Consider the following 24,561-nt stretch of genomic DNA (forward strand, 5'->3'; position numbering starts at 1 on the left):
GAAACGTTTTTTCAGTGCTCGCTGAAGGACATCCCAAAATAGTATGGCATCTTTGCAGCTAACAAAGCAATGTTCAATCGTTTCCGGCACATCACATAGACGGCAGTTAACAGACGGAATGAAAATACCTTTTCTTTCTAACCATGTGTTTACCGCCAATGTTTCAGAGTGGAGTTTATAGAAGAATGTTTTTGAATTTGGTGGAATGTACATTTTGCGCACTCGCTTCAACACATCGTGACCAGGAAGATTGGCGTACAGTGAACGGCACAATGGAGGTGGGAAGAGTGTACTCAGTAGGTCCTTATAAAGCACCTTGCGCGTTACTGAGTACAGGTATTCTACAGAGAAGCGAGCTTTAAGGAACTGAACTGCGAGGTAAACTTCCTGCATGAATCCCCACAAGCATGGGCGTTCGGAGAAGTTGGATGAAACAATTAAATCTGGTAAGCAATCAACAAGTGTAACCTGCAAGAAGGAACGGATTACAGGATGGGAATTGTCTCGAAAAAAGAAGAATCGGGACACTATTTGCCATAGATAAAGGTGTTTTAGTCCTAACCCACCCTCACTAACTGGCTTGAATATATTATCACGACGCATGGGCTCAAAAGTCAAAGACCATATAAAAGTAGCGAAAATCCGATGAAAGCGTTGTATATGGAATCTTGCGCAATGAATAAGTTGCAATACATAGTAAAGTTTTGTCGCTAAGAAAGTATTACAAGCTTCAGCTCTCCCAAATATCGAATGTCAATAGGGCACAAATGTCTGGGCCTGTCGTTCAAGCTTAGGGACACGTTCCTTCCAGTAATGCGCACTGAATCTATATGCATGCAATGGTACACCGAGGTATGTTGGAGGAGTTCTTGTCCAATTAATCCCTGCAAAGTGGTTCGGTGTCCTACCCCACAAGCCAAACCACAGTCCTAAACTTTTAGAGGCATTTAAACGAGCTCCTGATGCCACGCCAAACTTTTCAATAGTATATACCACAATTTCGACACTTGGTTTATCTGTGCAAAAGAATGCGACATCATCTGCATAAGCCAATACTTTAACCTCACTGCACACGATATATCAGCCCCAGCAAAAGAAGACACTGACTTCGTGCTGGTAGTAAAGTAAAAAAAGTTTGTCAGAAGTGGGATTCGAACCCACGCCCACATACGTGAACCAGAAGCCTCGTTTAACCCGTATCACCGGGAAATGTTTCCCTTAAGTCTGGCGCCTTAGACCACGCGGCCATTCTGATACAATATGTCAGCCCCAGTAAAAGAAGACGCTGACTTTGTGCTGGTAGTAAAGTAAAAAAAATTGACTGAAGTGGGATTCGAACCCACGCACACATACGTGGACCAGAAGCCTCGTTCAACTCGTATCACTGGGCAAGGTTTTCCTTGCGTCTGGCGCCTTAGACCACTCGGCCATTCTGATACGAGATATCAGCCCCAGCAAAAGAAGACACTGACTTCGTGCTGGTAGTAAAGTAAAAAAAAGTTTGTCAGAAGAGGGATTCGAACCCACGCTCACATACGTGGACCAGAAGCCTCGTTCAACCCCTATCACTGGGCAAGGTTTCCCTTGAGTCTGGCGCCTTAGACCACTCGGCCAATCTGACACGATATATCAGCCCCAGCAAAAGAAGACACTGACTTCGTGCTGGTAGTAAAGTAAAAAAAGTTTGTCAGAAGTGGGATTCGAACCCACGCCCACATACGTGAACCAGAAGCCTCGTTTAACCCGTATCACCGGGAAATGTTTCCCTTAAGTCTGGTGCCTTAGACAACTCGGCCGTTCTGACACGATTTATAAGCTCCAGCAAAAGAAGACACTGACTTTGTTCTGGTAGTAAAGTAAAAAAAATTGTCAGAAGTGGGATTCGAACCCACGCCCACATACGTGGACCAGAAGCCTCGTCCGACTCGTATCACTGGGAAAGGTTTCCCTTGAATCTGGCGCCTTAGACCACGCGGCCATTCTGATACAATATGTCAGCCCCAGCAAAAGGAGACACTGACTTTGTGCTGGTAGTAAAGTAAAAAAATTGACGGAAGTGAGATTCGAACCCACGCACACATACGTGGACCAGAAGCCTCGTTCAACTCGCATCACCACGCAAGGTTTCCCTTCAGTCTGGCGCCTTAGACCACTCGGCCATTCTGATACGATATATCAGCCCCAGCAAAAGGAGACACTGACTTTGTTCTTGTAGTAAAATAAAAAAGTTTGTCAAAAGTGGGATTCGAACCCACGCCCTCATATGTGGACCAGAAGCCTCGTTCAACCCGTATCACTGCGCAAGGTTTACCTTGTGTCTGGCGCCTTAGACCACTCGGCCATTCTGATACGATATGTCAGCCTCAGCAAAAGAAGACGCTGACTCTGTGCTGGTAGTAAAGTAAAAAAAGTTTGTCAGAAGTGGGATTCGAACCCACGCCCACATACGTGGACCAGAAGCCTCGTTCAACCCGTATCACTGGGCAAGGTTTCCCTTGAGTCTGGCGCTTTAGACCACTTGGCCATTCTGATACATATCAGCCCCAGCAAAAGGAGACACTGACTTTGTGCTGGTAGTAAAGTAAAAAAAAGCTTCTCAGAAGTGGGATTTGAACCCACGCCCTCATAGGTAGACCAGAAGCCTCGTTCAACCCGTATCACTGGGCAAGGTTTCCCTTATGTCTGGCGCCTTGGACAACTCGGCCATTCTGACACGATATTTCAGCCCAGCAAAAGGAGACACTGACTTTCTTCTGGTAGTAAAGTAAAAAAAATTGTCAGAAATGGGATTCGAACCCACGAACACATACGTGGACCAGAAGCCTCGTTCAACTCGTATCACTGGGAAAGGTTTCCCTTGAATCTGGCGCCTTAGACCACGCGGCCATTCTGATACAATATGTCAGCTCCAGTAAAAGAAGACGCTGACTCCGTGCTGGCAGTAAAGTAAAAAAAAATTGACGGAAGTGAGAATCGAACCCACGCACACATACTTGGACCAGAAGCCTCGTTACACTCGTATCACTGGGCACGGTTTCCCTTAAGTTGGGCGCCTTTGACCACTCGGCCATTCTGACACAACATTTCAGCCCAGCAAAAGAAGACACTGACTTCTTCTGGTAGTAAAGTAGAAAAAAGTTTGTGACAATAGGATTCGAACCCACCCCCACATACGTCGACCACAAACCTCGTTCAACTCGCATCACCGAGCAAGGTTTCCCTTCCGTCTGGCGCCTGAGACCACTCGGCCATTCTGATACAATATGTCAGCCCCAGTAAAAGAAGACGCTGGCTCTGTGCTGGCAGTAAAGTAAAAAAAATTGACGGAAGTGAGATTCGAACCCACGCACACATACGTGGACCAGAAGCCTCGTTCAACTCGCATCACCGCGCAAGGTTTCCCTTCAGTCTGGCGCCTTAGACCACTCGGCCATTCTGATACGATATATCAGCCCCAGCAAAAGGAGACACTGACTTTGTTCATGTAGTAAAATAAAAAAAGTTTGTCAGAAGTAGGATTCAAACCCACGCCGTCATACGTGGACTAGAAGCCTCATTCAACCCGTATCACTGCGCAAGGTTTACCTTGAGTCTGGCGCCTTAGACCACTCGGTTATTCTGACACAATATTTCAGCCCAGCAAAAGGAGACACTGGCTTTGTTCTGGTAGTAAAGTAAAAAAAAGTTGTGAGAATAGGATTCGAACCCACGCCCACATACGTGGACCAGAAGCCTCGTTCAACCCGTATCACTGGGCAAGGTTTCCTTTGAGTCTGGAGCCTTAGACCACTCGGCCATTCTGACACGATATTTCAGCCGCAGCAAAAAGAGACACTGACTCTGTGCTGGTAGTAAAGTAAAAAAATAGAGCTTCTCAGAAGTGGGATTTGAACCCACGCCCACATACGTAGACCAGAAGCCTCGTTCAACTCGTATCACTGGGAAAGGTTTCCCTTGAATCTAGCGCCTTCGACCACTCGGCCATTCTGACACAATATTTCAGCCCAGCGAAAGGAGACACTGACTTTCTTCTTGTAGTAAAATAAAAAAAGTTTGTCAAAAGTGGGATTCGAACCCACGCCCTCATACGTGGACCAGAAGCCTCGTTCAACCCGTATCACTGCGCAAGGTTTACCTTGTGTCTGGCGCCTTAGACCACTCGGCCAGTCTGATACGATATGTCAGCCTCAGCAAAAGAAGACGCTGACTCTGTGCTGGTAGTAAAGTAAAAAAAGTTTGTCAGAAGTGTGATTCGAACCCACGCCCACATACGTGCACCAGAAGCCTCGTTCAACCCGTATCACTGGGCAAGGTTTCCCTTGAGTCTGGCGCCTTAGACCACTTGGCCATTCTGATACATATCAGCCCCAGCAAAAGGAGACACTGACTTTGTGCTGGTAGTCAAGTAAAAAAAAGCTTCTCAGAAGTGGGATTTGAACCCACGCCCACATAGGTAGACCAGAAGCCTCGTTCAACCCGTATCCCTGGGCAAGGTTTCCCTTATGTCTGGCGCCTTGGACAACTCGGCCATTCTGACACGATATTTCAGCCCAGCAAAAGGAGACACTGATTTTCTTCTGGTAGTAAAGTAAAAAAATTGTCAGAAGTGGGATTCGAACCCACGCACACATACAAGGACCAGAAGCCTCGTTCAACTCGTATCACTGGGAAAGGTTTCCCTTGAATCTAGCGCCTTAGACCACGCGGCCATTCTGATAAAATATGTCAGCCCCAGTAAAAGAAGACGCTGACTCTGTGCTGGCAGTAAAGTAAAAAAAATTGACGGAAGTGAGAATCGAACCCACGCACACATACTTGGACCAGAAGCCTCGTTACACTCGTATCACTGGGCACGGTTTCCCTTAAGTCGGGCGCCTTTGACCACTCGGCCATTCTGACATAACATTTCAGCCCCAGCAAAAGGAGACACTGACTTTGTTCTGTTAGTGAAGTAAAAAAAGTTTGTCAGAAAAGGATTCGAACCCACGCCCACATACGTGGACCAGAAGCCTCGTTCAACCCGTATCACTGGGCAAGGTTTCCCTTGAGTCTGGCGCCTTAGACCACTCGGCCATTCTGACACGATATATCAGCCCCAGCAAAAGAAGAGACTGACTTCATGCTTGCAGTAAAGTAAAACAAGTTTGTCAGAAGTGGGATTCGAACCCACGCACACATACGTGGACCAGAAGCCTCGTTACACTCGTATCACTGGGCAAGGTTTCCCTTATGTCTGGCGCCTTGGACAACTCGGCCATTTTGACACGATATTTCGGCCAAGCTAAAGGAGACACTGACTTTCTTCTGGTAGTAAAGTAAAAAAAATTGTCAGAAGTGGGATTCGAACCCACGCACACATACGTGGACCAGAAGCCTCGTTCAACTCGTATCACTGGGCAAGGTTTCCCTTGAATTTGGCGCCTTAGACCACGCGGCCATTCTGATACAATATGTCAGCCCCAGTAAAAGAAGACGCTGACTCTGTGCTGGTAGTAAAGTAAAAAAAATGACAGAAGTGGAATTCGAACCCACGCACACATACGTGGACCAGAAGCCTCGTTCAACTCGTATCACTGGGCAAGGTTTCCCTTGCGTCTGGCGCCTTAGACCACTCGGCCATTCTGACACTTTTTTTTCCATGGTATTTATTAAAGTACTTGGGCAATAAAGACAATATCAAGCGAACAAAAGTACAATCAAATCGCCAAAGTAAGCGCTCAAGCGTTACTCATAAACACTAAATGGCTAACACAGCGTGAGTTCCTCACATGAAGAGTTCTTCACATCGTGTTATACAAACAAAAAGGGGTGAGGTCAAACAGTTCTCTAAGACGGAGTACCAGTCCGGTCTAAAGTCTAGCTTGTCGTAGATGTTTTTTAGGTGGATAGCCATTTGAATGAAGTGTGCGCTTGAAGAGGTGGTGGGCTCTGCATTGCGGTCTTGCATTCGTGTCTTCCACAAGCTGTGCAAACCCATGAGGAAAAACATACCATATGGTACTTCATCAAGTGTTGCTGGCAGAAGATAACGTATTGTGTGAGAATTAATGACGAAACGTTTTTTCAGTGCTCGCTGAAGGACATCCCAAAATAGTATGGCATCTTTGCAGCTAACAAAGCAATGTTCAATCGTTTCCGGCACATCTCATAGACGGCAGTTAACAGACGGAATGAAAATACCTTTTCTTTCTAACCATGTGTTTACCGCCAATGTTTCAGAGTGGAGTTTATAGAAGAATGTTTTTGAATTTGGTGGAATGTACATTTTGCGCACTCGCTTCAACACATCGTGACCAGGAAGATTGTCGTACAGTGAACGGCACAATGGAGGTGGGAAGAGTGTACTCAGTAGGTCCTTATAAAGCACCTTGCGCGTTACTGAGTACAGGTATTCTACAGAGAAGCGAGCTTTAAGGAACTGAACTGCGAGGTAAACTTCCTGCATGAATCCCCACAAGCATGGGCGTTCGGAGAAGTTGGATGAAACAATTAAATCTGGTAAGCAATCAACAAGTGTAACCTGCAAGAAGAAACGGATTACAGGATGGGAATTGTCTCGAAAAAAGAAGAATCGGGACACTATTTGCCATAGATAAAGGTGTTTTAGTCCTAACCCCCCTCACTAACTGGCTTGAATATATTATCACGACGCATGGGCTCAAAAGTCGAAGACCATATAAAAGTAGCGAAAATCCGATGAAAGCGTTGTATATGGAATCTTGCGCAATGAATAAGTTGCAATACATAGTAAAGTTTTGTCGCTAAGAAAGTATTACAAGCTTCAGCTCTCCCAAATATCGAAAGTCGATAGGGCACAAATGTCTGGGCCTGTCGTTCAAGCTTAGGGACACGTTCCTTCCAGTAATGCGCACTGAATCTATATGCATGCAATGGTACACCGAGGTATGTTGGAGGAGTTCTTGTCCAATTAATCCCTCCAAAGTGGTTCGGTGTCCTACCTCACAAGCCAAACCACAGTCCTAAACTTTTAGAGGCATTTAAACGAGCTCCTGATGCTACGCCAAACTTTTCAATTGTATATACCACAATTTCGACACTTGGTTTATCTGTGCAAAAGAATGCGACATCATCTGCATAAGCCAATACTTTAACCTCACTGCACACGATATATCAGCCCCAGCAAAAGAAGACACTGACTTCGTGCTGGTAGTAAAGTAAAAAAAGTTTGTCAGAAGTGGGATTCGAACCCACGCCCACATACGTGAACCAGAAGCCTCGTTTAACCCGTATCACCGGGAAATGTTTCCCTTAAGTCTGGCGCCTTAGACTACGCGGCCATTCTGATACAATATGTCAGCCCCAGTAAAAGAAGACGCTGACTTTGTGCTGGTAGTAAAGTAAAAAAAATTGACTGAAGTGGGATTCGAACCCACGCACACATACGTGGACCAGAAGCCTCGTTCAACTCGTATCACTGGGCAAGGTTTTCCTTGCGTCTGGCGCCTTAGACCACTCGGCCATTCTGATACGAGATATCAGCCCCAGCAAAAGAAGACACTGACTTCGTGCTGGTAGTAAAGTAAAAAAAAGTTTGTCAGAAGAGGGATTCGAACCCACGCTCACATACGTGGACCAGAAGCCTCGTTCAACCCCTATCACTGGGCAAGGTTTCCCTTGAGTCTGGCGCCTTAGACCACTCGGCCAATCTGACACAATATATCAGCCCCAGCAAAAGAAGACACTGACTTTGTGCTGGTAGTAAAGTAAAAAAAAAGCTTCTCGGAAGTGGGATTTGAACCCACGCCCACATAGGTAGACCAGAAGCCTCGTTCAACCCGTATCACTGGGCAAGGTTTCCCTTATGTCTGGCGCCTTGGACAACTCGGCCATTCTGACACGATATTTCAGCCCAGCAAAAGGAGACACTGACTTTCTTCTGGTAGTAAAGTAAAAAAAATTGTCAGAAGTGGGATTCGAACCCACGCACACATACGTGGACCAGAAGCCTCGTTCAACTCGTATCACTGGGAAAGGTTTCCCTTGAATCTGGCGCCTTAGACCACGCGGCCATTCTGATACAATATGTCAGCCCCAGTAAAAGAAGACGCTGACTCTGTGCTGGCAGTAAAGTAAAAAAAAATTGACGGACGTGAGAATCGAACCCACGCACACATATTTGGACCAGAAGCCTCGTTACACTCGTATCACTGGGCACGGTTTCCCTTAAGTCGGGCGCCTTTGACCACTCGGCCACTCTGACACAACATTTCAGCCCAGCAAAAGGAGACACTGACTTTTTCTGGTAGTAAAGTAGAAAAAAGTTTGTGAGAATAGGATTCGAACCCACGCCCACATACGTCGACCACAAACCTCGTTCAACTCGCATCACCGAGCAAGGTTTCCCTTCCGTCTGGCGCCTTAGACCACTCGGCCATTCTGATACAATATGTCAGCCCCAGTAAAAGGAGACACTGACTTTGTTCATGTAGTAAAATAAAAAAAGTTTGTCTGAAGTAGGATTGAAACCCACGCCGTCATACGTGGACTAGAAGCCTCATTCAACCCGTATCACTGCGCAAGGTTTACCTCGAGTCTGGCGCCTTAGACCACTCGGTCATTCTGACACAATATTTCAGCCCAGCAAAAGGAGACACTGGCTTTGTTCTGGTAGTAAATTAAAAAAAAAGTTGTGAGAATAGGATTCGAACCCACGCCCACATACGTGGACCAGAAGCCTCGTTCAACCCGTATCACTGGGCAAGGTTTCCTTTGAGTCTGGAGCCTTAGACCACTCGGCCATTCTGACACGATATTTCAGCCCCAGCAAAAAGAGACACTGACTTTGTGCTGGTAGTAAAGTAAAAAAAAGAGCTTCTCAGAAGTGGGATTTGAACCCACGCCCACATACGTAGACCAGAAGCCTCGTTCAACCCGTATCACTGGGCAAGGTTTCCATTGAGTCTAGCGCCTTCGACCACTCGGCCATTCTGACACAATATTTCAGCCCAGTGAAAGGAGACACTGACTTTCTTCTTGTAGTAAAATAAAAAAGTTTGTCAAAAGTGGGATTCGAACCCACGCCCTCATATGTGGACCAGAAGCCTCGTTCAACCCGTATCACTGCGCAAGGTTTACCTTGTGTCTGGCGCCTTAGACCACTCGGCCATTCTGATACGATATGTCAGCCTCAGCAAAAGAAGACGCTGACTCTGTGCTGGTAGTAAAGTAAAAAAAGTTTGTCAGAAGTGGGATTCGAACCCACGCCCACATACGTGCACCAGAAGCCTCGTTCAACCCGTATCACTGAGCAAGGTTTCCCTTGAGTCTGGAGCCTTAGACCACTCGGCCATTCTGACACGATATTTCAGCCCCAGCAAAAGGAGACACTGACTTTGTGCTGGTAGTAAAGTAAAAAAATTGACGGAAGTGAGATTCGAACCCACGCACACATACGTGGACCAGAAGCCTCGTTCAACTCGTATCACTGGGAAAGGTTTCCCTTGAATCTAGCGCCTTAGACCACGCGGCCATTCTGATACAATATGTCAGCCCCAGTAAAAGAAGACGCTGACTCTGTGCTGCAGGAAAGTAAAAAAAATTGACGGAAGTGAGAATCGAACCCACGTACACATACTTGGACCAGAAGCCTCGTTACACTCGTATCACTGGGCACGGCTTCCCTTAAGTCGGGCGCCTTTGACCACTCGGCCATTCTGACACAACAATTCAGCCCAGCAAAAGGAGACACTGACTTTTTCTGGTAGTAAAGTAGAAAAAAGTTCGTGAGAATAGGGTTCGAACCCACGCCCACATCCGTGGACCAGAAGCCTCGTTCAACCCGTATCACTGGGCAAGGTTTCCCTTGAGTCTGGAGCCTTAGACCACTCGGCCATTCTGACACGATATTTCAGCCCCAGCAAAAGGAGACACTGACTTTGTGCTGGTAGTAAAGTAAAAAAATTGACGGAAGTGAGATTCGAACCCACGCACACATACGTGGACCAGAAGCCTCGTTCAACTCGCATCACCGCGCAAGGTTTCCCTTCAGTCTGGCGCCTTAGACCACTCGGCCATTCTTATACGATATATCAGCCCCAGCAAAAGGAGACACTGACTTTGTTCTGTTAGTGAAGTAAAAAAAGTTTGTCAGAAAAGGATTGGAACCCACGCCCACATACGTGGACCAGAAGCCTCGTTCAACCCGTATCACTGGGCAAGGTTTCCCTTGAGTCTGGCGCCTTAGACCACTCGGCCATTCTGACACGATATATCAGCCCCAGCAAAAGAAGAGACTGACTTCGTACTTGCAGTAAAGTAAAAAAAGTTTGTCAGAAGTGGGATTCGAACCCACGCACACATACGTGGACCAGAAGCCTCGTTACACTCGTATCACTGGGCAAGGTTTCCCTTAAGTCTGGCGCCTTCGACCACTCGGCCATTCTGACACAATATTTCAGCCCAGCAAAAGGAGACACTGACTTTGTTCTGGTAGTAAAGTAAAAAAAAGTTTGTCAGAATAGGATTCGAACCCACGCCCACATACGTCGACCACAAACCTCGTTCAACTCGCTTCACCGAGCAAGCTTTCCCTTCCGTCTGGCGCCTTAGACCACTCGGCCATTCTGACACGATATTTGAGCCCCAGCAAAAGGAGACACTGACTTTGTGCTGGTAGTAAAGTAAAAAAAAAGCTTCTCAGAAGTGGGATTTGAACCCACGCCCACATAGGTAGACCAGAAGCCTCGTTCAACTCGTATCACTGGGCAAGGTTTCCCTTATGTCTGGCGCCTTGGACAACTCGGCCATTCTGACACGATATTTCAGCCAAGCAAAAGGAGACACTGACTTTCTTCTGGTAGTAAAGTAAAAAAAAATTGTCAGAAGTGGGATTCGAACCCACGCACACATACGTGGACCAGAAGCCTCGTTCAACTCGTATCACTGGGCAAGGTTTCCCTTGAATCTGGCGCCTTAGACCACGCGGCCATTCTGATACAATATATCAGCCCCAGTAAAAGAAGACGCTGACTCTGTGCTGGTAGTAAAGTAAAAAAAAATTGACAGAAGTGGGATTCGAACCCACGCACACATACGTGGACCAGAAGCCTCGTTAACTCGTATCACTGGGCAAGGTTTCCCTTGCGTCTGGCGCCTTAGACCACTCGGCCATTCTGACACGATATATCAGCCCCAGCAAAAGAAGACACTGACTTCGTGCTGGTAGTAAAGTAAAAAAAGTTTGTCAGAAGTGGGATTCGAACCCATGCCCACATACGTGAACCAGAAGCCTCGTTTAACCCGTATCACCGGGAAATGTTTCCCTTAAGTCTGGCGCCTTAGACCACGCGGCCATTCTGATACAATATGTCAGCCCCAGTAAAAGAAGACGCTGACTTTGTGCTGGTAGTAAAGTAAAAAAATTGACAGAAGTGGGATTCGAACCCACGCACACATACGTGGACCAGAAGCCTCGTTCAACTCGTATCACTGGGCAAGGTTTTCCTTGCGTCTGGCGCCTTAGACCACTCGGCCATTCTGATACGAGATATCAGCCCCAGCAAAAGAAGACACTGACTTCGTACTGGTAGTAAAGTAAAAAAAAGATTGTCAGAAGAGGGATTCGAACCCTCGCTCACATACGTGGACCAGAAGCCTCGTTCGACTCGAATCACTGGGAAAGGTTTCTCTTGAATCTGGCGCCTTAGACCACGTGGCCATTCTGATACAATATGTCAGCCCCAGCAAAAGGAGACACTGACTTTGTGCTGGTAGTGAAGTAAAAAAATTGACGGAAGTGAGATTCGAACCCACGCACACATACGTGGACCAGAAGCCTCGTTCAACTCGCATCACCGCGCAAGGTTTCCCTTCAGTCTGGCGCCTTAGACCACTCGGCCATTCTGATACGATATATCCGCCCCAGCAAAAGGAGACACTGACTTTGTTCTTGTAGTAAAATAAAAAAAGTTTGTCAGAAGTAGGATTCAAACCCACGCCGTCATACGTGGACCAGAAGCCTCATTCAACCCGCATCACTGCGCAAGGTTTACCTTGAGTCTGGCGCCTTAGACCACTCGGTCATTCTGACACAATATTTCAGCCCAGCAAAAGGAGACACTGGCTTTAATCTGGTAGTAAAGTAAAAAAAAAGTTGTGAGAATAGGATTCGAACCCACGCCCACATACGGGGACCAGAAGCCTCGTTCAACCCGTATCACTGGGCAAGGTTTCCCTTGAGTCTGGAGCCTTAGACCACTCGGCCATTCTGACACGATATTTCAGCCCCAGCAAAAAGAGACACTGACTTTGTGCTGGTAGTAAAGTAAAAAAAAGAGCTTCTCAGAAGTGGGATTTGAACCCATGCCCACATACGTAGACCAGAAGCCTCGTTCAACCCGTATCACTGGGCAAGGTTTCCATTGAGTCTAGCGCCTTCGACCACTCGGCCATTCTGACACAATATTTCAGCCCAGCAAAAGGAGACACTGACTTTCTTCTTGTAGTAAAATAAAAAAAGTTTGTCAAAAGTGGGATTCGAACCCACGCCCTCATATGTGGACCAGAAGCCTCGTTCAACTCGTATCACTGCGCAAGGTTTACCTTGTGTCTGGCGCCTTAGACCACTCGGCCATTCTTATACGATATGTCAGCCTCAGCAAAAGAAGACGCTGACTCTGTGCTGGTAGTAAAGTAAAAAAAGTTTGTCAGGAGTGGGATTCGAACCCACGCCCACATACGTGGACCAGAAGCCTCGTTCAACCCGTATCACTGGGCAAGGTTTCCCTTGAGTATGGCGCCTTAGACCACTTGGCCATTCTGATACATATCAGCCCCAGCAAAAGGAGACACTGACTTTGTGCTGGTAGTAAAGTAAAAAAAAGCTTCTCAGTAGTGGGATTTGAACCCACGCCCACATAGGAAGACCAGAAGGCTCGTTTAACCCGTATCACCGGTCAATGTTTTCCTTAAGTCTGATGCCTTAGACAACTTGGCCGTTCTGACACGATATATAAGCTTCAGCAGAAGAAGACACTGACTTCGTTCTGGTAGTAAAGTAAAAAAAGTTTGTCAGAAGTGGGATTCGCACCCACGCACACATACGTTGACCAGAAGCCTCGTTCAACTCGTATGACTGGACATGGTTTCCCTTGAGTCTAGCGCCTTCGACCGCTCGGCCATTCTGACGCAATATTTCAGCCCAGCAAAAGGAGACACTGACTTTGGGCTGGTAGTAAATAAAAAAAGAGTTTGTCAGAAGTGGGATTCGAACCCACGCCCACATACGTGCACCAGAAGCCTCGTTCAACCCGTATCACTGAGCAAGGTTTCCCTTGAGTCTGGCGCCTTAGACCACTTGGCCATTCTGATACATATCAGCCCCAGCAAAAGGAGACGCTGACTTTGTGCTGGTAGTAAAGTAAAAAAAAGCTTCTCAGAAGTGGGATTTGAACCCACGCCCACATAGGTCAACCAGAAGCCTCGTTCAACAGGAATCCCTGGGCAAGGTTTCCCTTATGTCTGGCGCCTTGGAAAACTCGGCCTTTCTGACACGATATTTCAGCCCAGCAAAAGGAGACACTGACTTTCCTCTGGTAGTAAAGTAAAAAAAAATTGTCAGAAGTGGGATTCGAACCCACGCACACATACGTGGACCAGAAGCCTCGTTCGACTCGAATCACTGGGAAAGGTTTGCCTTGAATCTAGCGCCTTAGACCACGCGGCCATTCTGATACAATATGTCAGCCCCAGTAAAAGAAGACGCTGACTCTGTGCTGCAGGAAAGTAAAAAAAATTGACGGAAGTGAGAATCGAACCCACGCACACATACTTGGACCAGAAGCCTCGTTACACTCGTATCACTGGGCACGGCTTCCCTTAAGTCGGGCGCCTTTGACCACTCGGCCATTCTGACACAACAATTCAGCCCAGCAAAAGGAGACACTGACTTTTTCTGGTAGTGAAGTAGAAAAAAGTTCGTGAGAATAGGGTTCGAACCCACGCCCACATCCGTGGACCAGAAGCCTCGTTCAACCCGTATCACTGGGCAAGGTTTCCCTTGAGTCTGGAGCCTTAGACCACTCGGCCATTCTGACACGATATTTCAGCCCCAGCAAAAGGAGATACTGACTTTGTGCTGGTAGTAAAGTAAAAAAATTGACGGAAGTGAGATTCGAACCCACGCACACATACGTGGACCAGAAGCCTTGTTCAACTCGCATCACCGCGCAAGGTTTCCCTTCAGTCTGGCGCCTTAGACCACTCGGCCATTCTGATACGATATATCAGCCCCAGCAAAAGGAGACACTGACTTTGTTCTGTTAGTGAAGTAAAAAAAGTTTGTCAGAAAAGGATTGGAACCCACGCCCACATACGTGGACCAGAAGCCTCGTTCAACCCGTATCACTGGGCAAGGTGTCCCTTGAGTCTGGCGCCTTAGACCACTCGGCCATTCTGACACGATATATCAGCCCCAGCAAAAGAAGAGACTGACTTCGTACTTGCAGTAAAGTAAAAAAAAGTTTGTCAGAAGTGGGATTCGAACCCACACACACATACGTGGACCAGAAGCCTCGTTCAACTCGTATCACTGGGCAAGGTTTCCCTTGAATCTGGCGCCTTAGACCACGCGGCCATTCTGATACAATATGTCAGCCCCAGTAAAAGAAGACGCTGACTCTGTGCTGGTAGTAAAGTAAAAAAAAATTGACAGAAGTGGGATTTGAACCCACGCACACATACGTGGACCAGAAGCCTCGTTAACTCGTATCACTGGGCAAGGTTTCCCTTGCGTCTGGCGCCTTAGACCACTCAGCCATTCTGACACGATATATCAGCCCCAGCAAAAGAAGACACTGACTTCGTGCTGGTAGTAAAGTAAAAAAAGTTTGTCAGAAGTGGGATTCGAACCCATGCCCACATACGTGAACCAGAAGCCTCGTATAACCCGTATCACCGGGAAATGTTTCCCTTAAGTCTGGTGCCTTAGACCACGCGGCCATTCTGATACAATATGTCAGCCCCAGTAAAAGAAGACGCTGACTTTGTGCTGGTAGTAAAGTAAAAAAAAAAATTGACAGAAGTGGGATTCGAACCCACGCACACATACGTGGACCAGAAGCCTCGTTCAACTCGCATCACCGCGCAAGGTTTCCCTTCAGTCTGGCGCCTTAGACCACTCGGCCATTCTGATACGATATATCAGCCCCAGCAAAAGGAGACACTGACTTTGTTCTTGTAGTAAAATAAAAAAAGTTTGGCAGAAGTGGGATTCGAACCCACGCCCACATACGTGGACCAGAAGCCTAATTCCACCCGTACCACTGGGCAAGGTTTCCCTAAGGTCTGGCGCCTTCGACCACTCGGCCATTCTGACACGATACTTTGGTCCTAACCAAAGGAGACACTGGCTTTGTTCTTGCACTAAAATAAAAAAAGTTTGTCAGAAGTAGGATTCAAACTCACGCCCACATACGTGGACCAGAAGCCTCGTTCAACCCGTATCACTGCGCAAGGTTTCCCTTGAGTCTGGCGCCTTACACCTCTCGGCCATTCTGATACGATATGTCAGCCTCAGCAAAAGAAGACGCTTACTCTGTTCTGGTAGTAAAGTAAAAAAATTGACAGAAGTGAGATTCGAACCCACGCACACATACGTGGACCAGAAGCCTCGTTCAACTCGCATCACCGGGCAATGTTTCCCTTAAGTCTGGTGCCTTAGACAACTCGGCCGTTCTGACACAATTTATAAGCTCCAGCAAAAGAAGACACTGACTTTGTTCTGGTAGTAAAGTAAAAAAAGTTTGTCTTAAGTGGGATTCGCACCCACGCACACATACGTTGACCTGAAGCCTCGTTCAGCTCGTATGACTGGGCACGGTTTCCATTGAGTCTAGCGCCTTCCACCACTCGGCCATTCTGACACAATATTTCAGCCCAGCAAAAGGAGACACTGACTTTGTTCTTGTAGTAAAATAAAAAAAGTTTGTCAGAAGTAGGATTCAAACCCACGCCCTCATACGTGGACCAGAAGCCTCATTCAACCCGTATCACTGCGCAAGGTGTACCTTGAGTCTGGCGCCTTAGACCACTCGGTCATTCTGACACAATATTTCAGCCCAGCAAAAGGAGACACTGGCTTTGTTCTGGTAGTAAAGTAAAAAAAAAGTTGTGAGAATAGGATTCGAACCCACGCCCACATACGTGGACCAGAAGCCTCGTTCAACCCGTATCACTGGGCAAGGTTTCCTTTGAGTCTGGAGCCTTAGACCACTCGGCCATTCTGACACGATATTTCAGCCCCAGCAAAAAGAGACACTGACTTTGTGCTGGTAGTAAAGTAAAAAAAGAGCTTCTCAGAAGTGGGATTTGAACCCACGCCCACATACGTAGACCAGAAGCCTCGTTCAACCCGTATCACTGGGCAAGGTTTCCATTGAGTCTAGCGCCTTCGACCACTCGGCCATTCTGACACAATATTTCAGCCCAGCGAAAGGAGACACTGACTTTCTTCTTGTAGTAAAATAAAAAAAGTTTGTCAAAAGTGGGATTCGAACCCACGCCCACATACGTGGACCAGAAGCCTCGTTCAACCCGTATCACTGGGCAAGGTTTCCCTTGAGTCTGGCGCCTTAGACCACTTGACCATTCTGATACATATCAGCCCCAGCAAAAGGAGACACTGACTTTGTGCTGGTAGTAAAGTAAAAAAAGCTTCTTAGAAGTGGGATTTGAACCTACGCCCACATAGGTAGACCAGAAGCCTCGTTCAACCCGTATCCCTGGGCAAGGTTTCCCTTATGTCTGGCGCCTTGTACAACTCGGCCATTCTGACACGATATTTCAGCCCAGCAAAAGGAGACACTGACTTTCTTCTGGTAGTAAAGTAAAAAAATTGTCAGAAGTGGGATTCGAACCCACGCACACATACGTGGACCAGAAGCCTCGTTCAACTCGTATCACTGGGAAAGGTTTCCCTTGAATCTAGCGCCTTAGACCACGCGGCCATTCTGATACAATATGTCAGCCCCAGTAAAGAAGACGCTGACTCTGTGCTGGCAGTAAAGTAAAAAAAAAATTGACGGAAGTGAGAATCGAACCCACGCACACATACTTGGACCACAAGCCTCATTACACTCGTATCACTGGGCACGGTTTCCCTTAAGTCGGGCGCCTTTGACCACTCGGCCATTCTGACACAATATTTCAGCCCAGCAAAAGGAGACACTGACTTTTTCTGGTAGTAAAGTAGAAAAAAGTTTGTGAGAATAGGGTTCGAACCCACGCCCACATACGTGGACCAGAAGCCTCGTTCAACCCGTATCACTGGGCAAGGTTTCCCTTGAGTCTGGAGCCTTAGACCACTCGGCCATTCTGACACGATATTTCAGCCCCAGCAAAAGGAGACACTGACTTTGTGCTGGTAGTAAAGTAAAAAAATTGACGGAAGTGAGATTCGAACCCACGCACACATACGTGGACCAGAAGCCTTGTTCAACTCGCATCACCGCGCAAGGTTTCCCTTCAGTCTGGCGCCTTAGACCACTCGGCCATTCTGATACGATATATCAGCCCCAGCAAAAGGAGACACTGACTTTGTTCTGTTAGTGAAGTAAAAAAAGTTTGTCAGAAAAGGATTGGAACCCACGCCCACATACGTGGACCAGAACCCTCGTTCAACCCGTATCACTGGGCAAGGTTTCCCTTGAGTCTGGCGCCTTAGACCACTCGGCCATTCTGACACGATATATCAGCCCCAGCAAAAGAAGAGACTGACTTCGTACTTGCAGTAAAGTAAAAAAAGTTTGTCAGAAGTGGGATTCGAACCCACGCACACATACGTGGACCAGAAGCCTAGTTACACTCGTATCACTGGGCAAGGTTTCCCTTAAGTCTGGCGCCTTCGACCACTCGGCCATTCTGACACAATATTTCAGCCCAGCAAAAGGAGACACTGACTTTGTTCTGGTAGTAAAGTAAAAAAAAGTTTGTCAGAATAGGATTCGAACCCACGCCCACATACGTAGATCAGAAGCCTCGTTCAACTCGTATCACTGGGCAAGGTTTCCCTTATGTCTGGCGCCTTGGACAACTCGGCCATTCTGACACGATGTTTCAGCCAAGCAAAAGGAGACACTGACTTTCTTCTGGTAGTAAAGTAAAAAAAATTGTCAGAAGTGGGATTCGAACCCACGCACACATACGTGGACCAGAAGCCTCGTTCAACTCGTATCACTGGGCAAGGTTTCCCTTGAATCTGGCGCCTTAGACCACGCGGCCATTCTGATACAATATGTCAGCCCCAGTAAAAGAAGATGCTGACTCTGTGCTGGTAGTAAAGTAAAAAAAATTGACAGAAGTGGGATTTGAACCCACGCACACATACGTGGACCAGAAGCCTCGTTAACTCGTATCACTGGGCAAGGTTTCCCTTGCGTCTGGCGCCTTAGACCACTCGGCCATTCTGACACGATATATCAGCCCCAGCAAAAGAAGACACTGACTTCGTGCTGGTAGTAAAGTAAAAAAAGTTTGTCAGAAGTGGGATTCGAACCCATGCCCACATACGTGAACCAGAAGCCTCGTATAACCCGTATCACCGGGAAATGTTTCCCTTAAGTCTGGCGCCTTAGACCACGCGGCCATTCTGATACAATATGTCAGCCCCAGTAAAAGAAGACGCTGACTTTGTGCTGGTAGTAAAGTAAAAAAAAATTGACAGAAGTGGGATTCGAACCCACGCACACATACGTGGACCAGAAGCCTCGTTCAACTCGCATCACCGCGCAAGGTTTCCCTTCAGTCTGGCGCCTTAGACCACTCGGCCATTCTGATACGATATATCAGCCCCAGCAAAAGGAGACACTGACTTTGTTCTTGTAGTAAAATAAAAAAAGTTTGTCAGAAGTAGGATTCAAACCCACGCCGTCATACGTGGACCAGAAGCCTCATTCAACCCGCATCACTGCGCAAGGTTTACCTTGAGTCTGGCGCCTTAGACCACTCGGTCATTCTGACACAATATATCAGCCCAGCAAAAGGAGACACTGGCTTTGTTCTGGTAGTAAAGTAAAAAAAAAAGTTGTGAGAATAGGATTCGAACCCACGCCCACATAGGTGGACCAGAAGCCTCGTTCAACCCGTATCACTGGGCAAGGTTTCCCTTGAGTCTGGAGCCTTAGACCACTCGGCCATTCTGACACGATATTTCAGCCCCAGCAAAAAGAGACACTGACTTTGTGCTGGTAGTAAAGTAAAAAAAAGAGCTTCTCAGAAGTGGGATTTGAACCCATGCCCACATACGTAGACCAGAAGCCTCGTTCAACCCGTATCACAGGGCAAGGTTTCCATTGAGTCTAGCGCCTTCGACCACTCGGCCATTCTGACACAATATTTCAGCCCAGCAAAAGGAGACACTGACTTTCTTCTTGTAGTAAAATAAAAAAAGTTTGTCAAAAGTGGGATTTGAACCCACGCCCTCATATGTGGACCAGAAGCCTCGATCAACTCGTATCACTGCGCAAGGTTTACCTTGTGTCTGGCGCCTTAGACCACTCGGCCATTCTGATACGATATGTCAGCCTCAGCAAAAGAAGACGCTGACTCTGTGCTGGTAGTAAAGTAAAAAAAGTTTGTCAGGAGTGGGATTCGAACCCACGCCCACATACGTGGACCAGAAGCCTCGTTCAACCCGTATCACTGGGCAAGGTTTCCCTTGAGTATGGCGCCTTAGACCCCTTGGCCATTCTGATACATATCAGCCCCAGCAAAAGGAGACACTGACTTTGTGCTGGTAGTAAAGTAAAAAAAAGCTTCTCAGAAGTGGGATTTGAACCCACGCCCACATAGGTAGACCAGAAGGCTCGTTTAACCCGTATCACCGGTCAATGTTTCCCTTAAGTCTGATGCCTTAGACAACTCGACCGTTCTGACACGATATATAAGCTTCAGCAGAAGAAGACACTGACTTCGTTCTGGTAGTAAAGTAAAAAAAGTTTGTCAGAAGTGGGATTCGCACCCACGCACACATACGTTGACCAGAAGCCTCGTTCAACTCGTATGACTGGACATGGTTTCCCTTGAATCTAGCGCCTTCGACCGCTCGGCCATTCTGACACAATATTTCAGCCCAGCAAAAGGAGACACTGACTTTGTTCTTGTAGTAAAATAAAAAAAGTTTGTCAGAAGTAGGATTCAAACCCACGCCCTCATACGTGGACCAGAAGCCTCATTCAACCCGTATCACTGCGCAAGGTGTACCTTGAGTCTGGCGCCTTAGACCACTCGGTCATTCTGACACAATATTTCAGCCCAGCAAAAGGAGACACTGGCTTTGTTCTGGTAGTAAAGTAAAAAAAAAGTTGTGAGAATAGGATTCGAACCCACGCCCACATACGTGGACCAGAAGCCTCGTTCAACCCGTATCACTGGGCAAGGTTTCCTTTGAGTCTGGAGCCTTAGACCACTCGGCCATTCTGACACGATATTTCAGCCCCAGCAAAAAGAGACACTGACTTTGTGCTGGTAGTAAAGTAAAAAAAAGAGCTTCTCAGAAGTGGGATTTGAACCCACGCCCACATACGTAGACCAGAAGCCTCGTTCAACCCGTATCACTGGGCAAGGTTTCCATTGAGTCTAGCGCCTTCGACCACTCGGCCATTCTGACACAATATTTCAGCCCAGCGAAAGGAGACACTGACTTTCTTCTTGTAGTAAAATAAAAAAAGTTTGTCAAAAGTGGGATTCGAACCCACGCCCTCATATTTGGACCAGAAGCCTCGTTCAACCCGTATCACTGTGCAAGGTTTACCTTGTGTCTGGCGCCTTAGACCACTCGGCCATTCTGATAGGATATGTCAGCCTCAGCAAAACAAGACGCTGACTCTGTGCTGGTAGTAAAGTAAAAAAAGTTTGTCAAAAGTGGGATTCGAACCCACGCCCACATACGTGGACCAGAAGCCTCGTTCAACCCGTATCACTGGGCAAGGTTTCCCTTGAGTCTGGCGCCTTAGACCACTTGGCCATTCTGATACAATATGTCAGCCCCAGTAAAAGAAGACGCTGACTCTGTGCTGGCAGTAAAGTAAAAAAAAATTGACGGAAGTGAGAATCGAACCCACGCACACATACTTGGACCAGAAGCCTCGTTACACTCGTATCACTGGGCACGGTTTCCCTTAAGTCGGGCGCCTTTGACCACTCGGCCATTCTGACACAACATTTCAGCCCAGCAAAAGGAGACACTGACTTTTTCTGGTAGTAAAGTACAAAAAAGTTTGTGAGAATAGGATTCGAACCCACGCCCACATACGTCGACCACAAACCTCGTTCAACTCGCATCACCGAGCAAGGTTTCCCTTCCGTCTGGCGCCTTAGACCACTCGGCCATTCTGATACAATATGTCAGCCCCAGTAAAAGAAGACACTGACTCTGTGCTGGCAGTAAAGTAAAAAAAAATTGACGGAAGTGAGATTCGAACCCACGCACACATACGTGGACCAGAAGCCTCGTTCAACTCGCATCACCGCGCAAGGTTTCCCTTCAGTCTGGCGCCTTAGACCACTCGGCCATTCTGATACGATATATCAGCCCCAGCAAAAGGAGACACTGACTTTGTTCATGTAGTAAAATAAAAAAAGTTTGTCTGAAGTAGGATTGAAACCCACGCCGTCATACGTGGACTAGAAGCCTCATTCAACCCGTATCACTGCGCAAGGTTTACCTCGAGTCTGGCGCCTTAGACCACTCGGTCATTCTGACACAATATTTCAGCCCAGCAAAAGGAGACACTGGCTTTGTTCTGGTAGTAAATTAAAAAAAAGTTGTGAGAATAGGATTCGAACCCACGCCCACATACGTGGACCAGAAGCCTCGTTCAACCCGTATCACTGGGCAAGGTTTCCCTTGAGTCTGGCGCCTTAGACCACTTGACCATTCTGATACATATCAGCCCCAGCAAAAGGAGACACTGACTTTGTGCTGGTAGTAAAGTAAAAAAAGCTTCTTAGAAGTGGGATTTGAACCTACGCCCACATAGGTAGACCAGAAGCCTCGTTCAACCCGTATCCCTGGGCAAGGTTTCCCTTATGTCTGGCGCCTTGTACAACTCGGCCATTCTGACACGATATTTCAGCCCAGCAAAAGGAGACACTGACTTTCTTCTGGTAGTAAAGTAAAAAAATTGTCAGAAGTGGGATTCGAACCCACGCACACATACGTGGACCAGAAGCCTCGTTCAACTCGTATCACTGGAAAAGGTTTCCCTTGAATCTAGCGCCTTAGACCACGCGGCCATTCTGATACAATATGTCAGCCCCAGTAAAGAAGACGCTGACTCTGTGCTGGCAGTAAAGTAAAAAAAAAATTGACGGAAGTGAGAATCGAACCCACGCACACATACTTGGACCACAAGCCTCATTACACTCGTATCACTGGGCACGGTTTCCCTTAAGTCGGGCGCCTTTGACCACTCGGCCATTCTGACACAATATTTCAGCCCAGCAAAAGGAGACACTGACTTTTTCTGGTAGTAAAGTAGAAAAAAGTTTGTGAGAATAGGGTTCGAACCCACGCCCACATACGTGGACCAGAAGCCTCGTTCAACCCGTATCACTGGGCAAGGTTTCCCTTGAGTCTGGAGCCTTAGACCACTCGGCCATTCTGACACGATATTTCAGCCCCAGCAAAAGGAGACACTGACTTTGTGCTGGTAGTAAACTAAAAAAATTGACGGAAGTGAGATTCGAACCCACGCACACATACGTGGACCAGAAGCCTTGTTCAACTCGCATCACCGCGCAAGGTTTCCCTTCAGTCTGGCGCCTTAGACCACTCGGCCATTCTGATACGATATATCAGCCCCAGCAAAAGGAGACACTGACTTTGTTCTGTTAGTGAAGTAAAAAAAGTTTGTCAGAAAAGGATTGGAACCCACGCCCACATACGTGGACCAGAACCCTCGTTCAACCCGTATCACTGGGCAAGGTTTCCCTTGAGTCTGGCGCCTTAGACCACTCGGCCATTCTGACACGATATATCAGCCCCAGCAAAAGAAGAGACTGACTTCGTACTTGCAGTAAAGTAAAAAAAGTTTGTCAGAAGTGGGATTCGAACCCACGCACACATACGTGGACCAGAAGCCTAGTTACACTCGTATCACTGGGCAAGGTTTCCCTTAAGTCTGGCGCCTTCGACCACTCGGCCATTCTGACACAATATTTCAGCCCAGCAAAAGGAGACACTGACTTTGTTCTGGTAGTAAAGTAAAAAAAAGTTTGTCAGAATAGGATTCGAACCCACGCCCACATACGTAGATCAGAAGCCTCGTTCAACTCGTATCACTGGGCAAGGTTTCCCTTATGTCTGGCGCCTTGGACAACTCGGCCATTCTGACACGATGTTTCAGCCAAGCAAAAGGAGACACTGACTTTCTTCTGGTAGTAAAGTAAAAAAAATTGTCAGAAGTGGGATTCGAACCCACGCACACATACGTGGACCAGAAGCCTCGTTCAACTCGTATCACTGGGCAAGGTTTCCCTTGAATCTGGCGCCTTAGACCACGCGGCCATTCTGATACAATATGTCAGCCCCAGTAAAAGAAGATGCTGACTCTGTGCTGGTAGTAAAGTAAAAAAAATTGACAGAAGTGGGATTTGAACCCACGCACACATACGTGGACCAGAAGCCTCGTTAACTCGTATCACTGGGCAAGGTTTCCCTTGCGTCTGGCGCCTTAGACCACTCGGCCATTCTGACACGATATATCAGCCCCAGCAAAAGAAGACACTGACTTCGTGCTGGTAGTAAAGTAAAAAAAGTTTGTCAGAAGTGGGATTCGAACCCATGCCCACATACGTGAACCAGAAGCCTCGTATAACCCGTATCACCGGGAAATGTTTCCCTTAAGTCTGGCGCCTTAGACCACGCGGCCATTCTGATACAATATGTCAGCCCCAGTAAAAGAAGACGCTGACTTTGTGCTGGTAGTAAAGTAAAAAAAAATTGACAGAAGTGGGATTCGAACCCACGCACACATACGTGGACCAGAAGCCTCGTTCAACTCGCATCACCGCGCAAGGTTTCCCTTCAGTCTGGCGCCTTAGACCACTCGGCCATTCTGATACGATATATCAGCCCCAGCAAAAGGAGACACTGACTTTGTTCTTGTAGTAAAATAAAAAAAGTTTGTCAGAAGTAGGATTCAAACCCACGCCGTCATACGTGGACCAGAAGCCTCATTCAACCCGCATCACTGCGCAAGGTTTACCTTGAGTCTGGCGCCTTAGACCACTAGGTCATTCTGACACAATATATCAGCCCAGCAAAAGGAGACACTGGCTTTGTTCTGGTAGTAAAGTAAAAAAAAAAGTTGTGAGAATAGGATTCGAACCCACGCCCACATAGGTGGACCAGAAGCCTCGTTCAACCCGTATCACTGGGCAAGGTTTCCCTTGAGTCTGGAGCCTTAGACCACTCGGCCATTCTGACACGATATTTCAGCCCCAGCAAAAAGAGACACTGACTTTGTGCTGGTAGTAAAGTAAAAAAAAGAGCTTCTCAGAAGTGGGATTTGAACCCATGCCCACATACGTAGACCAGAAGCC

The 24,561-nt window shown here is 47.3% G+C and overlaps 11 non-coding genes across 11 annotated transcripts; all 11 read right to left on the reverse strand.

The window, feature by feature from the left end:
• Window positions 1-1,867: 1,867 nt before the first annotated feature.
• Window positions 1,868-1,986, reverse strand: TRNAL-CAA (transfer RNA leucine (anticodon CAA)). The gene is made up of 2 exons: window positions 1,949-1,986; window positions 1,868-1,913 (listed from the first exon to the last, which is right to left on the reverse strand). It is a non-coding gene; the product is annotated as a tRNA-Leu (tRNA).
• A 427-nt stretch (window positions 1,987-2,413) lies between these two features.
• On the reverse strand, window positions 2,414-2,532 carry TRNAL-CAA (transfer RNA leucine (anticodon CAA)). Its single transcript has 2 exons — window positions 2,495-2,532; window positions 2,414-2,459 (listed from the first exon to the last, which is right to left on the reverse strand). It is a non-coding gene; the product is annotated as a tRNA-Leu (tRNA).
• A 1,340-nt stretch (window positions 2,533-3,872) lies between these two features.
• Window positions 3,873-3,991, reverse strand: TRNAL-CAA (transfer RNA leucine (anticodon CAA)). Its single transcript has 2 exons — window positions 3,954-3,991; window positions 3,873-3,918 (listed from the first exon to the last, which is right to left on the reverse strand). It is a non-coding gene; the product is annotated as a tRNA-Leu (tRNA).
• Window positions 3,992-4,237: 246 nt separating this feature from the next.
• Window positions 4,238-4,356, reverse strand: TRNAL-CAA (transfer RNA leucine (anticodon CAA)). The gene is made up of 2 exons: window positions 4,319-4,356; window positions 4,238-4,283 (listed from the first exon to the last, which is right to left on the reverse strand). It is a non-coding gene; the product is annotated as a tRNA-Leu (tRNA).
• A 4,842-nt stretch (window positions 4,357-9,198) lies between these two features.
• Window positions 9,199-9,317, reverse strand: TRNAL-CAA (transfer RNA leucine (anticodon CAA)). The gene is made up of 2 exons: window positions 9,280-9,317; window positions 9,199-9,244 (listed from the first exon to the last, which is right to left on the reverse strand). It is a non-coding gene; the product is annotated as a tRNA-Leu (tRNA).
• Window positions 9,318-10,287: 970 nt separating this feature from the next.
• On the reverse strand, window positions 10,288-10,406 carry TRNAL-UAA (transfer RNA leucine (anticodon UAA)). The gene is made up of 2 exons: window positions 10,369-10,406; window positions 10,288-10,333 (listed from the first exon to the last, which is right to left on the reverse strand). It is a non-coding gene; the product is annotated as a tRNA-Leu (tRNA).
• Window positions 10,407-13,210: 2,804 nt separating this feature from the next.
• Window positions 13,211-13,329, reverse strand: TRNAL-CAA (transfer RNA leucine (anticodon CAA)). Its single transcript has 2 exons — window positions 13,292-13,329; window positions 13,211-13,256 (listed from the first exon to the last, which is right to left on the reverse strand). It is a non-coding gene; the product is annotated as a tRNA-Leu (tRNA).
• A 3,164-nt stretch (window positions 13,330-16,493) lies between these two features.
• Window positions 16,494-16,612, reverse strand: TRNAL-CAA (transfer RNA leucine (anticodon CAA)). The gene is made up of 2 exons: window positions 16,575-16,612; window positions 16,494-16,539 (listed from the first exon to the last, which is right to left on the reverse strand). It is a non-coding gene; the product is annotated as a tRNA-Leu (tRNA).
• A 1,151-nt stretch (window positions 16,613-17,763) lies between these two features.
• TRNAL-UAA (transfer RNA leucine (anticodon UAA)) lies at window positions 17,764-17,882 on the reverse strand. The gene is made up of 2 exons: window positions 17,845-17,882; window positions 17,764-17,809 (listed from the first exon to the last, which is right to left on the reverse strand). It is a non-coding gene; the product is annotated as a tRNA-Leu (tRNA).
• Window positions 17,883-20,869: 2,987 nt separating this feature from the next.
• On the reverse strand, window positions 20,870-20,988 carry TRNAL-CAA (transfer RNA leucine (anticodon CAA)). The gene is made up of 2 exons: window positions 20,951-20,988; window positions 20,870-20,915 (listed from the first exon to the last, which is right to left on the reverse strand). It is a non-coding gene; the product is annotated as a tRNA-Leu (tRNA).
• Window positions 20,989-23,050: 2,062 nt separating this feature from the next.
• Window positions 23,051-23,169, reverse strand: TRNAL-UAA (transfer RNA leucine (anticodon UAA)). The gene is made up of 2 exons: window positions 23,132-23,169; window positions 23,051-23,096 (listed from the first exon to the last, which is right to left on the reverse strand). It is a non-coding gene; the product is annotated as a tRNA-Leu (tRNA).
• Between the last annotated feature and the right edge of the window lie 1,392 nt (window positions 23,170-24,561).

The sequence above is a fragment of the Rhipicephalus microplus genome, chromosome 2, assembly GCF_043290135.1.
Source record: "Rhipicephalus microplus isolate Deutch F79 chromosome 2, USDA_Rmic, whole genome shotgun sequence".
NCBI classification, from domain to species: Eukaryota; Metazoa; Arthropoda; class Arachnida; order Ixodida; family Ixodidae; genus Rhipicephalus; species Rhipicephalus microplus.